Here is a 20,626-nt window from a genome sequence, read left to right on the forward strand (position 1 = left end):
TGTATCATGTCGTTGAAAGGTCATCTCCTTCCCAAGGAAAATAATCAACACGGAAGTATGCGCGTTATAGACAAGGGAGAACGCTTAACACGGATGAACGTCACTATCGAGAAACCATTAGCTCGTAGCCAAATCTGTGGGGATGCCTTCCACATAGATTAATAATATTCCTAGAAAATATCAAGAAAACACTCGTCCAGCAATAAAGTTACTTGTTCCCCACTCCCCTCCACCTCCTTCGCCGTACCTATAATTTCTTCGTTAGTGGTTGCAAAGTGTTTGTTCTCGCGTGTTTTTGCGTCGGACACACTGAGGTTCATCTGTCTTGTAAACGAGAAAAAATGGTAATTTTGAGATAGGCCTACACTGCACTTTGCCAATCATCAGTAACCCAGTTTGGACACTGTCAAGCAAAATAAAATACGAGAATCTTCGAGTGGGTGAATTTACAAACAAAAGTCATGTCACCGAATAGCAGCTTTGGAATTACTGCTGCGTGGTTTATGTACTGCTTAAGGTTCACTCTGTCAGTGTTCTTGGCTCCCTTTGCTATTGTGTAGACAAATTTAAACTCGTAAACAGAAAGGCGAAGCATTTGATTGTCGTCCAGTTTTTGTGTTTACAATCACCCGACACGGTTCCGCCCACGTGCTGTTATATTTATGCATCACTTTCCTATACGCTGGCACCATCTAGTGGCACCTGGGAGTATCCAAGTTACGACATACTAAAGTTTGGGTTGCAGCCCATGAATGTGGACACACACACAGACTCGAGCGGTTCGTCCTACTTGTAAATGGATATTAATGCCGAATGGGAGAGACTTTTGATAGCTGACGGCCCTCTACGACAGCTGTTCTCCACGCAGACAACATAGAAACAATTGTCAAAATGACGAATCTCTAAAAACCTGACGCGTGTAGCAATTTGTGTAGTTATGCAATGGAATGATTACAGAGGCTGAATTGTAGGTGAAGCAGATAACAGACTTTTATTAAATGGTAGGCAGAGATGGGCAAATTATTTATTAAAAATGTTTAAATTCAAAATGCAAATATTTGGTTATTTGTTCCACAAGGCGTGTTTTTTTTAAGTAAGTACCGTTTTGAAATTAAAAGAAGATGTGCTAAGATAACTCGATAATTTTATTTTTACATGAAAGCCTGTACCTTAATCTACTTTTCTACATAATTTCCGTCAATATTGAGGCACTTGTCATAACGTTGTACCAGTTTTTGAATACCCTCCTCATAGAAGTCTGCCGCCTGACTTGTTAACCACTGCATCACCAGTGTTTTGACTTCGTCATCGTCTTGAAGACGCTGACAGTCGAGGTGTTTCTTCAAGTGCAGGAACAGATGGTAGTCACTGGGCGCAAGATCGGGGCTGTGCGGAGGATGATCTAGAGTTTCCCATCGAGAAGATGTGATAAGATCTTTGGTCTGATTCGCCACATGCGGACGGGCATTGTCTTGCAGCAAAACGATGCCCTTGCTCAACTTCCATGGACTGTTGCTTTGATTCTGGTGTGACGTAGGCCACCCATGTTTCATCGCCCGTAACAATTTGGCTTAAGAAATCATCACCGTCGTTGTGGTACCGCTCACGGAAAGTCAATGCACTGTCTAAACGTTTGGTTTTGTGCACATCCGTCAACGTTTTCGGTACCCAACGTGCGCACAATTTTCGGTAATTCAAGTGCTCAGTCACAATGCCATACAAAACACTACGAGAAACATTAGGAAAGTCATCTCGCAAGGAGGAAATCGTAAAGCGTCTGTTTTCTCTCACCTTATTGTCCACTTCCTGCGCCAGACTTTCATTAACGACCGAAGGACGCCCACTCCGTTGTTCATCATAGACATTTGTGCGGCCATCTTTAAATGTTCACACTCACTTACTTACAATTCCATTCTCCGTGAACTGCACAGATCTCACGATGAATATCGATCGGTTTTAGGACTTTAGCACTAAGAAATCTTATAACAGCCCGTACATCACAGTCGGCGGGACTCACGATTAACGGAGGCATCTTAAACACTCGGTACACAACGCAAACAAGGAAGAATCAGACTGTAATGGCGTCAGTGCGTAGATTAAGGTACAGGCTTTCATGTAAAAATAAAAGTATTGAGATATCTTAGCACGTCTTTTTTTTAATTTCAAAACGGTATTTACTTAAAAAACACGCCTCGTACTTCGGATGTAACTACAAAATGGTTTTAAATAAAAGTATTTAAATACAAAATGCAAATTGCGTATTTTCAAAGTACCTTTTTTCAAATAAAATACCTGTAGTTGGTAAACATTTTACACGCCATTTATTTCGCTGACTTTAACAACAATAACTGTTCAAATTTTTCATCTTTCGTGTTCCACCTATGTGGCCTCATCATCATTCCACCAAAGGAAAATAGTTATTCAGTAGGAGCAGAACATGGTAAACAAGTATTATATCTCAGGAAAAGTTTTTCTACAGTTGAATATCTGTTCAAGGATTCTAAACTACTGTCAATATCTTTTAAATATTGTAGTGTTTCTAGGTCTGTTGCAGTATGGGTACTATCACTGACTACAGCAGAATCAGGGTCCTCAACAAACATATAATAAGATTCAACCTTTCCTTTTTTTATCAGAATGTTGCAACTTCTTCCTGTCTTCTCCTTCTCCTTCTTCTTTCATCTTCCGCACTTATGACGTAACTGTTCATTAAGGTATTCCCTTATACCTTTCGGCACCCATTCACTTTGAAAAAAGGATAAGATGCGGATGCTAATTGCTCAGGGTCCTCAACAAACATATAATAAGATTCAACCTTTCCTTTTTTTATCAGAATGTTGCAACTTCTTCCTGTCTTCTCCTTCTCCTTCTTCTTTCATCTTCCGCACTTATGACGTAACTGTTCATTAAGGTATTCCCTTATACCTTTCGGCACCCATTCACTTTGAAAAAAGGATAAGATGCGGATGCTAATTGCTCCCTTTGCCTTTGGCTCCCCTAATTTATAGATTGCCTCAAAACGCCTATTAAGACCTTCTATCAGAACACCACAGTGCTTAGGATTATTCATTTGCAAGCTGCTTAGACTCCTTTGCATTCTCAGTTAATTCTGGCAAAAGACATCCATAGTAGGTATCTTTGTCCCCTTCTAAACTACTGATGCCGTCACTAGTAGGTTTTGAATAGCTTATGTATTCATTAAAACTGTATTTCAGTTTCTTTAAAATCTGCTGATCCCAGTTCCATAAAAGTTTCATTTGCAGAATCTTTGACTGTGAGTGGATCTTGAATAGAATTGTAGTACAAATTCCATTATGCTGGACATGGATATGATGGGGATTTTCCAGTTGATGCTAAATAGGTTTCACAAGCTTTAGGAGACACTGAACACAGATTCCAAAATGTTTGATTTTTTGACATGGCTGCATGATAAAGTTTTATGTATGAATTACTTTGGGATCCGGCCTTATCCATATTCTCTATGCTGTCGAATGAAGTGTGTGTGTGGCGCACCTTTCATGATTGGGCAGCTACAACTCTTCAGAACCGTCAGATGTCGCCGGAAATTCTGTTAGGCTCAACACAGCATCATCGTCATCATCATCATCATCATCAACAACAACAACATTATCATGCACAGCTTAAATGTTTGGAATATGAGCTGAATCTCTTTCACTTGTTCCTGTATCCGAAACTTTTTCGTATATTTTAAAAGCTTTGATCCATTGTCAGTAATAGTTCTCACGATTTTTGTCAGCCTTACATCAAGTTCGGAACGAGTGTCCACAATCTGTCCAGCTATTTTATTTTAACTGTGTGTTTACTTGAACCTCCTGCAAGCCAGAGGTAAACCTTTTCGTTCAGATGTTTCACAATCAGTCGAATGGGGCGTTACACCCGCATAGCTTCTCTTAGTGATGATCGAGTACCAGCGGTACATACAATATTGACCTTTCTGAAAGCTCCATTTGCTTCCTCTACATATTCTATGTATTGTTCTGCAACTTTTTATTATATTTTCCGGCACATAATTTTTAGTGGGACGCTGTGCACCTTCAGTTAAAGCCTTAAACGATTTATTCAAATCTTTGTCTGCACTGACATCGTTAGTACAACAGTAGTATCGAAATTATCGCTGGCTGATAAAAACTATCGATATTAATCTTACAGACGATATGAAAAAGAAGTTTTTCAGCTACCGTGTAGATATAGACGCTGTTTACAAAGGTATAGTCATCACTGTAACATTGAATGGACCCTCTTAGGTTTGCCTGTGAGTAATCTCATAATCATACAAAAATGCAATATTGACCTCACTCCCTCCTTCCTTCACTTCCTTTCGAGATCGCTAGACGTTATATGATGGTTTCGGTAGGTTTTACATTAAAGAAACAATAATAGTGAACATATGATGTGTACTCAATTTTTCCTACCTTTTCTAATAATTAGGGTCATGGTTATACCTGTTCATCGTGGAAATATTTTTGCTTAAACAAATTGCTCATTAAATGAATGAAAACTAAAAAGTATGACAAAAATTCATGAGAAGCGTTCTTCATTTTACAAATATAAGATATGTATATTTATTGCAAATAAAATAGAAAATGCTTTTTGAAAAAAATATTTCAAATACCCAATTAAAAAGAGGTATTTTGCATCTTGTATTTGCATTTCAGATACCTGTATTTCACAGAATCCACATATCTAATGGTAGGGCACTGGGAAAATGAAGCCAGTCTACAAGGAGACAAAACGCTGCCCTATCCAGTCTTAGGATTTGTTCAAGCGTAGGGGCTCATACCAAATAGGATTACCAGATACTATTGAACGTATACAAAGAAGGACAGAATGAATTGTCACAGGTTTGTTTGATTCATAGGACAGAGTCGCGGAAATACTGAAAAACTGAACTGGTATACTCTGAGAGGCATCAATTATCTCGAGAAAGCCTACTTACAAATTTTCAGGAACCAGTATTTAGTGAAGAATGAGGACCCGCGAATACCATCTTCGGGCCAGTGATGAAATGTACGAAAGGGATTCCGCTAGGTACAGCGAGGTCCAACACAACGAACGTATCAACGGCCTTCGGCACAACACGCAACCGCTCTTTGTGCACGGTCACTGATTTGTGCTCAACATCCAGACCTATTTTGCAGTGACCAGAAGCGAAGTGAAACAAAGTAATATAAACCCGTAGCGTTACATAATACCCGTCCTCCCGAGGAAATTTCAAGTGCGCATTTAAACTTTGCGGCGATGGCGACGCCACCTTGATTTTCTCGACTCTTTTTATGTATTTAGTACAATGTTATGTAACAATTGCTGCATGACTGGAGAATGCACACAGTAGCAGCTGTTTCAGTGGTGACGTGTCGATGTGCTGGAACGCCTGCGTTTCGATTTTATGTAATCTCCTGCAGCGACGCTGTTGATTTACGAGGTGGATTTCTTACTCTGAGACTCATAGTTCTGTCAAGGTCATAAACAGAACAAGTTTCCACGTTAATGAGTCTTTGTGGAAGAGCGGTGTGCGTTTATGAAACAGTTTAGTGTCGAACAGATAATGACTTCAATTTTACACCGTTCACATTTGCTGTCTTACTATCAGGCAAATGCTCAATCTGTGAGACTGATCAATTCTGTCTGTTGGGGCCCGATAGAGTTACCTTTCCGGTAGTCAACAGTTGTTCTGCATTTCATTTTTTAAAAATATCCGCATTTTCATTTATTGTTCAACTCTTCACGAAACGATGTAAATATCGGTTTAGATCATATATATTATATGATCCTTGCAAAATGTATAAATTTCTGTCACTGTTGATGTTGGCGCACGTACATGCCAAACGGTTATATTCCTAACAAAGTTGCATATTACGTGCTAGTTTGAAAAGGCAACTACACACCAGGCTTGGATCTGTCGTTGGGAGGAATGAATCGCTTAATACCGATGAGCTTCCTTTTGATGTCAATGTGAATGACATGACAGCAACGGAATGGTGAATTTATAAACATAAGATGTTAGTATACATTCTGTTTCCTGTGTGCTGCTGCACGGAAGCGGCACTAGAGCTTCAGGAATGAATATGTATTCCATAAAATTGTCGTTGAACTGAAATATACCAGTATGACGTCCCCTGGTACATAATGAGGTTGGTTGGCTGGTTGATCTGGGGGAGGGAAGCAAACAGCGAGGTCATCGGTCCCATTGGATTAGCGAAGGATAGGGAAGGAAGTTGGTCGTGTCCTTTCAAAGGAACCGCCCCGGCATTTGCCTGAAGCGATTTAGGGAAATCACGGAAAACCTAAATCAGGATGGCCGGACGCGGGTTTGAACCGTCGTCCTCCCGAATGCGAGTCCAGTGTTAATGATGAACGTAACGAGAATTCAGAACATGTAAGAACCAAAGCAATCATTACTTACGTTGAAATTACAAAAATAGGGACATGAATCGTGAAAAAGGGAATACGAACGTCTAAAAATGAAACTGAGACAAAGTGCATGGTGGCAGAGCGGAAGTAGCTAGGGGAGAAGAAAAAGCTGTAAAAGCACGCATAACTATAGGAAATATAAATGAGTCGTACAGGAAAATTAAAGAAATCTTTGGAGAAAAGAGAACTAGCTACACACATCAAAAAAGTTTTGCATCACCCCGGTTCCCAGAACTCCTGAAGATAGACGTTGACTGTGGATACTGTGTCACAGACACAGTCCCTTTGACTGTTAAGAGATGTCACTGAACCCGCCCAAAGATGTAAACAACCATACATGAACAGTACCCATTAGATGGAGGGGTCCGACAGCCTATCAATTCCAGTCATTCCACCACGAAGGAGGTACACGGCTCGTGTTGTCTGTAGCTCAACCATGCTTAGACGGCCAATACCACGGTTCGATCGCGTCCGCAATGTTACTTTGTGCCAGGAAGGGCTCTCAACAGGGGAAGTGACCAGGCATCTCGGAGTGAACCAAAGCGATGTAATTCGGATATGCAGGAGATACAGAGAACTGTCGATGACCCTCGCTCAGGCCACCCAAGGGCTACTACTGCAGTGGATGACCGCTACCTACGAGTATGGATTATGGATCTGAGGAACCCTGACAGCAACGCCACCATGTTGAATAATGCTTTTTGTGCAGCCACAGGACGTCGTGTTACGACTCAAATCATGCGCAATAGGCTGCATGATTCGCAACTTCACTCCCGACGGCCTTGGCGAGGTCCACCTTTGCAACCACGATACCATGCAGTGCTGTACAGATGGGCCCAGCTACACGCCGAATGGACCGCTCAGGATTGGCATTACGTTCTCTTCACCAATGAGTGTCGCATATGCCTTCAACCAGACAATCGTCGGAGACGTATTTGGAGACACCCGGTCGGGCTGAACGCCTTAGACACACTGTCCAGCGAGTGCAGGCAGGTGGAGGTTCCCTGCTGTTTTGGGGTGGCATTATCTGGGGCCGACGTACGCCGCAGATGGTCAAGGAAGACGCCGTAATGGCTGTACGATACATGAATGCCATCCCCCGACCGATAGTGCAACAGTATCTGCAGCATATTGGCGAGGCATTCGTCTTGATGGACGACAATTCGCGTCCCCATCGTGAACATCTTGTGAATGACTTCCTTTAGGATAACGACACCGCTCGACTAGAGTGGCCAGCATGTTTTCCAGACATGAACCTTATCCAACATACCTGGGATAGATTGAAAAGGGCTGTTTATGGACGACGTGACCCCCCGACCAGTCTGAGGGATCTACGTCGAATCGCCGTTGAGGAGTGGGACAATCTGGACCAACAGTGCCTTGATGAACTTGTAGATAGGTTGGCATGACGAATACAGGCATGCACCAATGCAGGAGGACGTGCTATTGGATATTAGAGGTACCGGTGTGTTCAGCAATCTAGACCACCACCTCTGAAGGTCTCGCTGTATGGTTGTACAATTTGCAGTGTGGGGGTTTCTTGAGGAATAAAAAGGGCGGAAATGATGTTTATGTTGATCTCTATTCCAGTTTTATGTACAGGTTCCGAAACTCTCTGAACCGAGGTGACGCAAAACTTTTTTTTATGTGTGTATATAGAAATGAAAACTCCAGATGGCAAGCCAGTGCTAAGCCAAGAATGAAGGTGGAGGTTGAGACATGCCTCTCTGGGAGTGGAGGGGGCAGTTTGGAGTCGAGTCATATAGAAGGCATAGTCGGCAGTGGTGGAGTCTCAAGTGGGTACTCGGACCCTGACGAGGTCGTGTCAGGGGAACTACATCACTTAGCCGAAGCTGACGAGCGCATGAAATGTGGCGAATAGGCTCAACCGCTGGTAACATACCTTATGTGTGGTTCAAATGGCTCTGAGCAGTAAGCGACTTAACGTCTGAGGTCATTAGTCACCTAGAACTTAGAAGTAATTAAACCTAACTAACCTAAGGACATCACACACATCCATGCCCGAGGCAGGATTCGAACCTGCGACCGTAGCGGTCGCTCGGTTCCAGACTGTAGTGCCTAGAAACGCACGGCCAGTCCGGCCGGCTACCTTATGTGTGTGTGTGTGTGCGTGCGTTTCTTTATGGGTAACTGTTTCCCACCATCTTCCCTTTTTCTGTTCCGACCACCCACTGATTCTTTTTTCTTTTTTGTATACATAACTTGAAAGTACACAGCTCTACCCCTGTGAAAGCAATAAAAGTGACAGGAAACTTTCGAGAAAGAGAGACTGATTACTTATGTTTTTTTCCCCCTGCTGCTGTCCTTAACCGTAGAAGTGTCTTGATATGTATGTATGTTGCGGTGTCAACGTTCATAGACCAGCTTCACGCTAGCTGTCCACCACCGCAAAGATGCTGTATGTCAATGTAGCGTCGTGGGCGGCGCCGACACGGACGAGGCTTAAGCACACCTCCCACAGTCTGTCGCGAAGCGCCGCTGCTGCATAGCGGTTTTCGTATACGGCCGCATGGGACAAGAAAGGGGTTTCCAGTGGGTGGAGTCGTCGAATCCTCGCGACCGGGTGAGGCCTGGAAGGAGGAGGACATCGCAGTGGAAACGGCTGTTCTTCATGCTCTTGACGACGACCCTAGTGTTAGTACAAGACATGTAGCTGCAACACTGAATGTTGACTACATGAGTGTCTGGTGAGTGTTACACGAGGACCAGCTGTATCCCCACCATTTAAATGCAGGAGGATCTGCAACAAATTGGCGCATGGTGCAGGGAATGGCAATTCAATCCTAATGCAGACAAGTGTAATATGCTGCGAATACATAGAAAGAAAGATCCCTTATCATTTAGCTACAAAATAGCAGGTCAGCAACTGGAAGCAGTTAATTCCATAAATTATCTGGGAGTACGCATTAGGAGTGATTTAAAATGGAATGATCATATAAAGTTGATAGTCGGTAAAGCAGATGCCAGACTGAGATTCGTTCGAAGAATCCTAAGGAAATGCAATCCGAAAACAAAGGAAGTAGGTTACAGTACATTTGTTCGCCCACTGCTTGAATACTGCTCACCGCTGTGGGAACGGTACCAGATAGGGTTGATAGAAGAGATAGAGAAGATCCAACGGAGAGCAGCGCGCTTCGTTACGGGGTCATTTAGTAATCGCGAAAGCGTTACGGAGATGATAAACTCCAGTGGAAGACTCTGCAAGAGAGACGCTCAGTAGCACAGTACTGGCTTTTGTTGAAGTTTCGAGAACACACCTTCACCGACGAGTCAAGCAGTATATTGCTCCCTCCTACGTATAACTCCCGAGGAGACCATGAGGATAAAATCAGAGAGATTAGAGCCCACACAGAGGCATACCGACAATCTTTCTTTCCACGAACAATACGAGACTGGAATAGAAGGGAGAACCGATAGAGGTACTGAAAGTACCCTCCGCCACACACCGTCAGGTGGCTTGCGGAGTATTGATGTAGATGTAGATTTACAGCGGGAGCAGGTACTATCAGCAGCTGATCATCCTGCACGGGTACTCTTCTGTGAATGGTTTATTCAACGAAGAGTGAACGCTAATTTTAGTGCAACGGTACTGTTCACAGATGAAGCGACACTTCAAAGAGATCAGACTGAACATATTCAACATCTCCTGTGAAAAAGAGCACTATGTGGTATGCTGGTGCATTCTGTTCGTCTGTTTTTCCCATGATTAATGAGATGGAGAAAATGAGTTGTAATATGGAAACAAAGCGTTTCCAGACCCCATGTTCATATAACATAATTTCTTCTTCTACTTGAGAGGAAAGTGTCCTGCAGTTTGTGCCGTAATTTTTCTTACACCCTGTGTTTTCGTGACTGCTATGCGCCGATTCGTTTTCTTTATTCAAAGTATCACATCACAATCTTTTTATTTCTGAACTGATTTTTAAACTATCGCCATTCAATTTCTTTTTATTATTGTGGTACTCGATACAAATTTTAACTTATGTTGTAAGACAGATAAATTCGTTATAAGAGAAAGACGTAAAGTCAGTAAAACAAGTGGTGGTGGCGATAGTGTTGAATCACCGACAGTGAAAAGAGCGGCAGCCAAAGAAGTAGAGTGCCATACAGAGGCAACACCCCGACCACACTGAAGCAAATCGAACAAGCCTCCGCCAGGCTTTCGGAAGTCAAAAGAAAGGGGCGTAGTACGTGATAGTGTGTAAGAAAATTACGAAATTGTGTCTCTTACCGTTTATTAACAATATTTCCTCTGTGTATGGCACACTAATACTTTATATACGCCGTCTCTTGAGAGTGTCAGCAGCTTTCATTTAAATCCTGTAATCCCAGATGGTCACAGGCCGAGCATGTACAAGTAAAAGATACGGTCTGTAAAATTTAGTTTAGGATACATTTTCGTCTGTTTTAGTACACCCTTTTCTACACAAAAATTTCAAAGAATAACATTCATTTCAGAGACGAACGTTGTATAGCAAGATTACGTTGATTTCGATTGTCGTATAATTCATTTCACATTCAAAGCAAAAACTCTTTTGCACTGAGCACCGTGTCACCGCCCCACAAAGCGTGTATTGGAACCATGCAAGCAGTCGAATATGCAATGAAGTTATTGGTTGATCGTAAGTTTATTGAAATGACAGTCTTTCTCATGAAAAGATTACCCTGCTTACATATAGTTACATATAGAGCCAAATTTTGCAAAGTTACGTAGCAGACACCCCTTACATTTTTCGTAGTTTATTTTTTTTACCGAAACACTTGGAGACTTGCCCGTTATCTAATACACGTTTCCTGAATTTATCTTACAGTTTTACTTTTTATGACGAAAAGTGCGTTAAATACGGAAAAGTGCACTTAGATAAGGATGAACGTAAACGTTGGGCTTTCCTACAGGTCAGCCTCTCCACAACAAGATTTCAGGGAGGAGGTGTGGGAGTGGAATGGGGGAGGGCATCCAATACCGCACTTTAGCCCCATGACTACCCTTCTACATTTAGAATTCTAAGATTCAATTGCAGATTAATTTACACTTTGCACGTTATACCTTATCCACATGATTATCGGTCATAATTTAAAATGTGTAACTACCCGTTGTAGATCCGAAATTTGTAAAATGACAAACCATATATAAAATCATACCAGCGTTGCCAACCTTTCAGCGTTACTGGATCGCATAATTGCATCGAAATTAGCATACATTTCGTCAAGGGGTCGTAACATAACTACATTATATAAAATCCGTTTTTGGATGTCCAGCCTGGAATTTTTGTTGCAGGTGGCCTATCTAACGGCGTTAAGGGGCAACAAAAAGCTCATTTTCAATATTTCGCGTACTTATTGATCGAATTTAAAAAAAATTAGCATGCTACTGTGATCTACTCATTAAGAGTATTAACACTATAAGATAGAATTAAAATTAGAAACTAAGTATTTGTCTTGAAGCTGATGGCACTCAAATATTCGAACTTTGTTCATCCACTACTCGAAAATGGCAACACTTAGCAGCTTCCAACAAACTTTGCATACAGCTTCGAACCTTTACGAAATTCTTCCTTGCTGACACCCCCTACAAAATGGTGGAAGGAAAAAAGTTAACCGCTTACTACATTTTTGCTGTTCGTGTGGTCAAACTTCAGCACCTGCCATGACGTTTTAATCTTTCACTTCTTTACTACTAATGCTATTTCTAACACACTTTGCGGACAGTTCATACTTAAGTCACTGAATGTACCTGCAAAATTATATCACTGTACGGCACATACTTCAGGGGGGTATGACGTGGTAGACACTTAGACATATCAAAAGCTAACTTCTGCTTACATTGGCTTGCAGTAAAACGTCAACGTCAGGCGTGACGTTTAAATTTATCATTTCTTTTACTATTAATGCCATTCGCCACACATTTTGCATATACGTAGTATCACTGAATGCACCTGCAACTTAATAACACTGTGCAGCCAATAGATAAGGAGATATGACATCAGAAACAATGAGATGCGTCAAAAACGCACTTCTGCTTAAAATGGAGCGCAAATTATCTATCCTATAATCATCCAGTATTTCGTAATGAAAGCACTTAGCGACTTCAAGCATAATTTCAATCCTTTTCTAAACTTCTCTCACTTACATGCTTATCGTCTAGGATAACGGAATTAGAGTGCTATAATGATAGTTGCAGTGCATTGGGGAGAAATCGTGGCCGGCCCCGGCCGGGGTTTTATACTGGCACTACATAAAAATAGCAGCGTCCGTTTATTTCACGTTAACTTCTCCTTATTTTAACGCTATTGAGTTTTAAGTTTTTCGTTAGGAAATGATTTATAAAAATTAAATATGTTTCGCAAAAAACATACTGTCGGTCCATGTAGCAAAGCAACATTTCCTTGTACCCTTCTATCATCTTTTCATGTAAGTCAATAATAACAACCACTATCGAGATAATATAAATCTGTGAATTTCGATAAAATGTACGTCAAAAATAAATAAAATAATTTTAAAAAATGGTCATTGAGAGATTGATGAATTTCTTTTGCCGCGACCAGCCTCTCCTCAAGGTATTTAGAATCAAAATGTTGACGCAAAGCATTCAACTGTTCTAAAAATTTCACTACAACGGCCTGCAAAAATAGCCATCTTGTCTGCGATGGACGCAACAGTTTATGAATTTTGATATCTAAAGACTTTTCAAATCTAGCACTGCTTTAAAATGGTTATGAATGTCCCTAGCTAGGTCTTCACAACGTCTGGGAAGACATTTACAAGATTCACTGGCACATATGTGAAGCAAGTCACATATAAATTTGAGAATAATTAGTCCAGGATATTTTTCTTTTAACCTAGCAACAGAGTTTCTTGACTCCATCATAGAATTACAAACATCAGAAGCAAATCCTATAATATTGTTTTCAGAAACATTACACTCAGCAAATGAAAGCATTAGATTAGGATAAAGATTTTTACGTGTTGCACCTTCGTTTGCCTTATTACATTCACTCTGCTGAAAAATTCCACAAAGATTCCAAAATTTACTTTCAGTTTTATTTGTGTCTTTATCAAAACATCTAACCACGGCACACGTCGTTTCATCAGGGCCTACGTCTGATTGACTCAACAGTAAGAACACTGAATTTTGTATGTCTCAGTTTTCTGCAAGTCCGTTCTTATGGCTCTCTCCTATCACGTTCTTTACGACCTGGGAACGTTTACGGTAGTGTCGGCTATCTTAGAATCAGGAAAGCAATTCTCAACTCCGCCACCCAGGTGATCTACAGCACAGAAAGGAAGATTGTGTTCTGCCACGAATCCTGCCAATTTAATTTCAGCAATGTGAGCCTGATTATTTAAAGACACTTCAGTAGTAGCTGATTTCACAAATCTACTAAAAATCGTCTGGCTTTTAGATGACACCACCTTCACCTTTTTGAAATGATTTTCGCTTTTAGAATGTTTCTTAACACATCCTGATCCAGACACAAAAATTATGTTACAGATTCTGTATCTAGCCCTTTCTGAGTTTGATTTATCAGCGCACAACCAACCTTTAAATTCAGGATTAGATTCTCAGACTTTTCTATATTTTTGTTTTCGCCTCTTACGTTTAAACGCGGCCGTTGTACATTTATTGGGAGTACTAGGACCACTTTCACTGTCTTCTCTGTCGATGGACACAGTTTTGCACTGTTTAACACATTATAAATGCTCACTGCCCTCACCTGAGCCAACAAGTTAATAGTAATCGTTTTCGATTATGAAAGAGCACTGCGTAGTATGCAAAGCAGTCAATATGGCGAATTCCCCAAGGGCTTCATCTCGGGGAATAACTTAAGCTGATTTATGCAACTGCAGCGTAATGAAACTGGGGAATCGCGCAGCTGGACAGACTGGCATGTAGGCTGCTCAAATCGTATTTGTAAAAAAAATTGACAAAAGCTAAACAAATCATATAAATTAAAATAATAAAAAAAGCTGAAATCTTAACAATAATAAGCGTTTCATAAGACTGTACAATATACGTTCGATCCGAAGCGTGGATCGTATGTTAATGCAAAATCTTATATTAAAGTACATGTATAATATGATCCAGATCGTACGATTGGCAACACTAAACCATACCAAGATTGATTCACAGAGTAATTTGTACTTTGCGTAAAAAGGGCTCCTATTATAATTTGAAACAATAATTTAAAGCAAATAACTATATGACCACAGGGAATTAAAGACCTTTTTGCTTGTAATCCATACTTCCTAATGCGAAATCATTTAGTTTTCAGAAAGCAACAAATACAGTTGTTGGAGTAACGCCTACTGCAACTGTCAAAAACTGAATCATACAAAAAAGATGTAACTGACCATACCATTTTCAGTCAGAAAAAAATTACGATTTTATGCTCCTGACGTTTTGGAAATGTTACAGAGTATGATGCAGGCCTTTGTTAGCTTCTCCATCGTCACACAATTGTCGGAATACATGCTTAGAAGAACTTGGATGAAACAAGCTTTATTAGACAAGTAAATAAATAGATCACCGTACACAAAACACAGCACAGTTACCGATCACGATATGTGACTATCAAATGATTGACACTAGAGTCGTCATTGCACTATACAGTTTCAGCTCTCTGATAAAATACGAGGGCAGTTCAATAAGTAATGCAACACATTTTTTTTCTCGGCCAATTTTGGTTGAAAAAACCGGAAATTTCTTGTGGAATATTTTCAAACATTCCCGCTTCGTCTCGTATAGTTTCATTGACTTCCGACAGGTGGCAGCGCTGTACGGAGCTGTTAAAATGGCGTCTGTAACGGATGTGCGTTGCAAACAACGGGCAGTGATCGAGTTTCTTTTGGCGGAAAACCAGGGCATCTCAGATATTCATAGGCGCTTGCAGAATGTCTACGGTGATCTGGCAGAGGACAAAAGCACGGTGAGTCGTTGGGCAAAGCGTGTGTCATCATCGCCGCAAGGTCAAGCAAGACTGTCTGATCTCCCGCGTGCGGGCCGGCCGTGCACAGCTGTGACTCCTGCAATGGCGGAGCGTGCGAACACACTCGTTCGAGATGATCGACGGATCACCATCAAACAACTCAGTGCTCAACTTGACATCTCTGTTGGTAGTGCTGTCACGATTGTTCACCAGTTGGGATATTCAAAGGTTTGTTCCCGCTGGGTCCCTCGTTGTCTAACCGAACACCATAAAGAGCAAAGGAGAACCATCTGTGCGGAATTGCTTGCTCGTCAAGTAGCTGAGGGTGACAATTTCTTGTCAAAGATTGTTACAGGCAATGAAACATGGGTTCATCACTTCGAATCTGAAACAAAACGTCAATCAATGGAGTGGCGCCACACCCACTCCCCTACCAAGAAAAAGTTTAAAGCCATACCCTCAGCCGGTAAAGTCATGGTTACAGTTTTCTGGGACGCTGAAGGGGTTATTCTGTTCGATGTCCTTCCCCATGATCAAACGATCAACTCTGAAGTGTATTGTGCTACTCTTCAGAAATTGAAGAAACGACTTCAGCGTGTTTGTAGGCACAAAAATCTGAACGAACTTCTCCTTCTTCATGACAACGCAAGACCTCACACAAGTCTTCGCACCCGAGAGGAGCTCACAAAACTTCAGTGGACTGTTCTTCCTCATGCACCCTACAGCCCCGATCTCGCACCGTCGGATTTCCATATGTTTGGCCCAATGAAGGACGCAATCCGTGGGAGGCACTACGCGGATGATGAAGAAGTTATTGATGCAGTACGACGTTGGCTCCGACATCGACCAGTGGAATGGTACCGTGCAGGCATACAGGCCCTCATTTCAAGGTGGCGTAAGGCCATAGCATTGAATGGAGATTACGTTGAAAAATAGTGTTGTGTAGCTAAAAGATTGGGGAATAACCTGGTGTATTTCAATGCTGAATAAAACAACCCCTGTTTCAGAAAAAAAATGTGTTGCATTAGTTATTGAACTGCCCTCGTAATGTATAATAGTAAGTATCACTTGCTCATGAGCTCTTACGGCCTTGTGTTCCCATGGTCTGACACAACAAGTATTCCCGTCGATGATGAGTTCATGCAGGGTGTAACTAAATTCCCTTTACAGACTTTGAGGGTAGGTTCCTTACACCAAAACAAAAAACAAGTCTAGTAAACATGGGCTCTAAAATGCATACCTTAAGAGCTACGCGGAATTGTTCATTTTTGATACTGCGAAAAACATCTCTTCTACTACAAGCTCTTTACTTTCCGTATTTTGGAAGGAGGCAGTAAGGACCAAAACAAAAAATATCAAGTAAACATGTGCTCTAACATCAATATCTTACGAGCTATGAGCACGTGTTCAATAGAAGAGATGTTTTTCACAGTAGCGAAGATAAGCAAGTGCTCATAGCCCTTACGTTTGCATTCTAGAACCCGTATTTACTAAACATTTTGTTTTTGTTTCGATGCAAGGAATCTGTCGTCAACATCTATAAAGAGAATTTAGGTCCGCCCAATACAGGACCCCACATACGGAGGTATATTGCTGACAGTATGCCAACAGTCTCTGCAGAAATACCGCCCGTAATCGGGCGCCGCTCTCATCGATCCCGCCACGCAGGAATTATTTGCCAAGCAATTGAAACCGATATTTGGAACCCCACTTTACGGAGAATTCTGTTATGGAAAATTAACTATGCAACAAACACTGGCAACTGATCTGCGTATGCCGCCTAATACTCGTATTTAAGGGAAAAAAGGCAAGCACTGAAAATTATTAAATTTGTTTTGGATTTTGGAACGCTTTTCTTGGGAAGTGTAATCTATCCATTAAGGAAGTGTTCAACCTAAATTCTTTGATGCTTCCATAAAAACTTAGTGACAGTGTCTACAATTTTGTGACTTCCTTTGATCATTCCGTTATTTAGCACTCCGTCTTCAGGCCACAAGTGACCCATCGGGACCATCCGACTGCCGTGTCATCCTCAGTTGAGGATGCGGATAGGAGGGGCGTGTGGTCAGCACACCGCTCTCCCGGTCGTTATGATGGTTTTCTTTGACCGGAGCCGCTACTATTCGGTCGAGTAGCTCCTCAATTGGCATCACGAGGCTGAGTGCACCCCGAAAAACGGCAACAGCACATGGCGGCTGGATGGTCACCCATCCAAGTGCCAGCCACGCCCGACAGTGCTTAACTTCGGTGATCTCACGGGAACCGGTGTATCCACTGTGGCAAGGCCGTTGCCATTTCGTTATTTGCTTACAGAATATTTTCCGCATTTCAGTGATCCTTTTTTTCTTGACATTATTTTTTAAATATGTTCATGGTAGTTTTTACCTTTTTGCTGGAAAACATTATTTTTTCTTGACATTATTTTTTCTTGAAAATGCATGCGGTGGGAACACTATACTGCTATTCGAGAAGTGGCTGGTTAAAAGCCCTGTCTAACCATCCAAATTTCGTTTTTCCGTGGTTTCCCTAAATTGCTTATGGAATATGTCTGAATGGTTCCTTTGAATTGGCGCGGCCGACTTCGTTCCCCAGTTCGAGCTTGTGTTTCGTATCTAATGACATCCTCATGGACGGGACATTAGACCATAATCGTTCTTTCTTCTTTGATAATACATATATTTTTCTTCTCTGATGGTTTTGCTTACAATATTACAACTAAATCTTTAATGTGATTTATCCCTGTAACCATCGATTTACCTTGATGTTTACGCTGCGTGACATTCTCATTCTACTTCACCTGATAAAAAAAGTAAAGAGCCCAAAAGTGGTGAGGGCAATGAAATAAAACTTTACAAGTTGAGAGGGTATGCGATGTTATTTCAGCGATGACAAATTCGAGTGATATTAACAAAGAACTTGGCAATATGAGCCCGCTTACCAGTGCGTAAAATACTATGTAAATTGTTTATTCCGTTAAATAATTTTCTGATAACCTTTCGTATTTAAAAATATTTCTGTGTATAAATTGTTCAAGTGGTTCAAATGGCTCTAAGCACTATGGGACTTAACATCTGAGGTCATCAGTCTCCTTGAATTAGAACTACTTAAACCTAACTAACCTAAGGACTTCGCACACATTCATGCCCGAGGCAGGATTCGAGCCTGCGACTGTAGAAGGAGCGCGGTTCCCGACTGAAGCGCCTAGAACCACTCGACCAGAACGGCCGACTATAAATTGTTCATATTGATGTAAATTTGACAATTTAAGAAATGCTCACGCTTAGCAACAGTATAAGAAATAGGTGTTGTGTAAAAGCCAGTGTGAGTTTGTTTAAAACGAAAGTGGCTCTGGGGAGTGGAAAAGGTGGCAAGGGCGAATTGGCGCGCTACCTAGAGCAAGTTGGGAAGTAAGTCACACAGTCTGTGGGCAGCAGTGACTGAGGCAACACCTTTGTGGAGCAGGAGAAGCTTTGCCTGAAAATTCGCACAAAATGCCTCGGATGGAGACTGCAAACAGCTTACGGCAAAGCTGCGAGTTGTTGGGTTACTGTACGTAGATTTGACCAACGCCAAGGAGAGAAATTGAGCCCGTGCGGCAAGAGACTTGCAGGCCATACTGTGGATAGTGTAACAGCCATAATTCTTCGTTACACCCAAGCGTACAGCCACCAGATAAGACTTTTTATAGTAAATTTACTTTTGTACATTAATTTAAACTGCGTTTTAGTAAACATACTTGAACTTTAAAGAAAGTTGTTCCCCTGTTATTTCATCATAATCATACACCTATATAGGGTTCCTTCCTGGTGTTTGATGAATCCGAGTATCCTATTTTACAAACTTATGAAGTGCCAAATTAATATAAAGAGGCACCATTTAAATTGTTTTTGTGTTTTCTTAACAACTGCAAAATGTTATAGTAAAAGTTTGCTTAAGTAAAATTCAATCAGAGTATAGCCAAGTTACTACAATCTGGTAAATGACTATGTAGAGTCAGTTCAAAGAATAATACCTTTTGAAAGTAAATTCCAGGGAGAAAGAGGTTTTCTTGAAGTGAGATGATCAGTATAAAACGTGTGTACTTTAGTATTTAAATATTTTAGTATTTAAGTATTTTATTATAGAAAATGCTTTTCTATAGATCCCCCCTGGCCAATTTTTTTTAGCTTCCTTGACGTTACCTACTGCGATTTTTTGCTTTTAAAAACGTAATGTATAAGGGTATAGCAGTCAAAAAGAAATTCCAGTGTCTGCACCAATATTTTTTACGTGGAGTAATATTTAATTTGAAGGACCAAATTAAACAGTAGGAAGAAAGTAGGCAAAATTCATACGTCTGCTTTTCCAAATACTTCACTGTTTCATCGCCTCGATAGGCTGACGAACATTAGTAAATGTTTTAAGCCACTAAATCAAGTTGGAGCCACTTTGTCCTAGCTTCAGTATAATATTATTCCTACTGCGTTTCTATTTAACCGCTCGGTAAAATCTTAGGAAAAGAATTGAATAGTCTGATTTACTTATCCATTAGACACAACACACGGTCAAATCCTGTTAAAAGGGTAACTCTATTGATTAGCTTTTCCTATTAACAGGGCCATCGTCCCATGGTGTACTTTATTTGCAAAGTAAACTGAAATTTACTAAGAGGGTTATACTTGGCTTTTCCCGTAACACTACTATTTGTTCTGTTGGAATATACACTACCGGCCATTAAAGTTGCTACACCATGAAGATGACGTGATACAGACGCGAAATTTAATCGACAGGAAGAAGATGCTGTGATATGCAAATGATTACCTTTTCAGAGCATTCACACAAGGTTGGCGCCGGTGGCGACACCTACAGCGTGCTGACAAGAGGAAAGTTTCCAACCGATTTCTAATACACAAACAGCAGTTGACCGGCGTTGCCTGTTGAAACGTTGTTGTGATGCCTCGTGTAAGGAGGAGAAATGCATACCATCACGTTTCCGACTTTGATAAAGGTCGGATTGTAGCTTATCGCGATTGCGGTTTATCGTATCGCGACATTGCTGCCCGCGTTGGTCGAGATCCAATGACTGTTAGCAGAATATGGACTCGGTGGGTTCAGGAGGGTAATACGGAACGCCGTGCTGGATCCCAACGGCCTCGTATCACTAGCAGTCGAGATAACAGGCGTCTTATCCGCATGTCTGTAACGGATCGTGCAGCCACGTCTCGATCCCTGAGTCAACAGATGGGGACGTTTGCAAGACAACAACC

At 41.3% G+C, this 20,626-nt stretch overlaps 1 protein-coding gene and 1 pseudogene across 1 annotated transcript in view; both read right to left on the reverse strand.

Annotated features, from left to right (window-relative positions):
- The window catches only part of LOC126235183 (SET domain-containing protein SmydA-8-like), a 130,737-nt gene that overhangs the window by 89,688 nt on the left and 20,423 nt on the right, over nt 1–20,626 (reverse strand). The window lies entirely within an intron of this gene.
- LOC126238503 (5S ribosomal RNA) lies at nt 17,557–17,673 on the reverse strand (annotated as a pseudogene).

The sequence above is a fragment of the Schistocerca nitens genome, chromosome 2 (assembly GCF_023898315.1).
Source record: "Schistocerca nitens isolate TAMUIC-IGC-003100 chromosome 2, iqSchNite1.1, whole genome shotgun sequence".
NCBI classification, from domain to species: Eukaryota; Metazoa; Arthropoda; class Insecta; order Orthoptera; family Acrididae; genus Schistocerca; species Schistocerca nitens.